This window comes from Morone saxatilis, unplaced genomic scaffold, assembly GCF_004916995.1.
Source record: "Morone saxatilis isolate NCDOM2014 unplaced genomic scaffold, NCSU_SB_2.0 Contig18, whole genome shotgun sequence".
NCBI classification, from domain to species: Eukaryota; Metazoa; Chordata; class Actinopteri; family Moronidae; genus Morone; species Morone saxatilis.
The window spans coordinates 28,167,907-28,170,010 of record NW_023339740.1 but is presented as its reverse complement, the minus strand read 5'-3'; positions in this window follow the sequence as shown (position 1 = coordinate 28,170,010).

Sequence of the window (2,104 nt, the reverse complement as noted above, 5' to 3'; positions counted from 1 at the left end):
TTTAAATCTCATATATATAACCTTTAAAGTTCCTTAGTGTTAGAGAGACTAGTGGGCTAAAGTAGGAAACCACGTTACTTTTACTTAAATGTTGTGAATTTACAAATATCCACTCTTCAACAATCCTTTTTCTATCGTTTTCTATTTAAAATGTGTATTTAGACCTCGAGACCAACCAGTTCTGCAGTGGAGCAGACAACTGACATGAAGTTTGTCACAAAACTGCTAATTCTTCATTATAAACTGACAAACAGGTGAAAATGTATCAGGATCTCACACACAAAGCAAACTGAAATATAATAAACTCTATATACACTATAAATTAATGACAGAAGACTAAACAAGACAAGTGTTTGCCAGATTTACTGCTACACATTTAACTGTTTAACAAAAAATAACGTATAATGTTTTCTACGTATATTTATGTTTATGATGTAATGCTGATCTGGGCTTCATAATGGGTTGAATTCAGGCCTCAGTGGAAACGCACACATGACATGGAACTTGCTTGAAAATACATTATGTATAGCTTATTAATTCTGCCATGTAACTAATAATTATTATTCACATCATTGTATATTAAAGAACTCTATTTTTGATAGTTTTCTTTCTTTATATGCTAGAATTTAGTACATTTTCTCAGTGTTTATATAAACTTGTGTGTTTCTAAATTTTTATAAACGTCACAACTCTAAATAAGCTTTGAGTTCAATAATAAAATTGTGTTATACTGTATGTGAATAAGCCACAAAATGATGTCAAATAAAAACAGAAAATAAAGAAAAATCAAAGGTTTTAATTGTTTTTTTTCCAATATAAGTTACTGAGACAGTACTTTGGTTTATTTTTTTTTTACAGGTAGAATAACTCACACGGTTTGTAATTATAACAGGCTAATACTATGCATTTTATCCTGCATGTGGTAAGACATTTAGGAGTGTATAACATGCAGTTTTGGACTATTGCATTGTGACAAATTGTGTTACAACACAAATTATTTAAAGTTAATTTGAGAAATTGCTGATTTAGTGTGTGTTAGAGTGTTAAAAAGCCATATGTGGGGTACAGTGTACATGCACAAGTGTTAACTGACTAATTCAAGCACTGACTCCCATTTTCATTGTATCTTGAACAAACGTAGTCAAATAAATTGTCAGTATGCACTGATTTGGCATCAGTTCTGTCATATGTTTGTTCCGATGTAATATATAAAATCTTATTAATAGATTCAAAAGTAAAAAGGCAAAACACAGAGGTTGCTTTCATCTGGGTCCCAAAACACACAATTATTCTGGATCAGTTTAAAAAAGAAACCAACCAGCTCTCCTGTATCTTACTATTAACCGTACATTAATGAACACTTGCATATAACATTTAAGTATGATATAAACTGAAATGATGAAGGTATTAATGCTACAATTCCACCCCCCTACAGGACACGGCCTCATGATTAGATCAAAGTGCAGAAGCTGCTTTATTATTTCAGGTTATGATGTAAAATCAAACAAATGTTCAGTAAATTAACTGACCACAAAGTTATCAACACACAGTGAACCCGGGGCATTTAAAGCCCCGAGGATGTTATTTAACTGAGTCAGACGGCAAAGAAATGGTATAATCTGGAGTAATTCTGACTCAGTAATTTGAACCTCACACATTACGGGAAAGCAACATGTGTTTACAGATCTATTATTATTATTATTATTATTATTATTATTATTATCAAATAATTAGTTACAACATTACTGTCCAATCTAATCACATCCTTGGATTAAATGTTGTAATCATGGAAGTAACTAATTAGAAAGATAGAAACACTTATATTCAGCAGCTGGAAATGTAATATAACTACTAGTGTAACTAATTATTGTTGGCAGGGAGTAATAAGTAATGTATTAATATTATTTAAAAGAATAATGAGTAAGGAGTATTAAATAAAAATGTTTGAGTGTTTTTAACACTTATAATACTACTACTGATATTTAAATTTTAGTAGTGAATTAATATTTTAAAATATATATATTTTATTTCTATTTTTTATTTTATTTTATTTTATTTTATTTTATTTTATTATTATTATTTTATTGTATTATTATTTATTGTA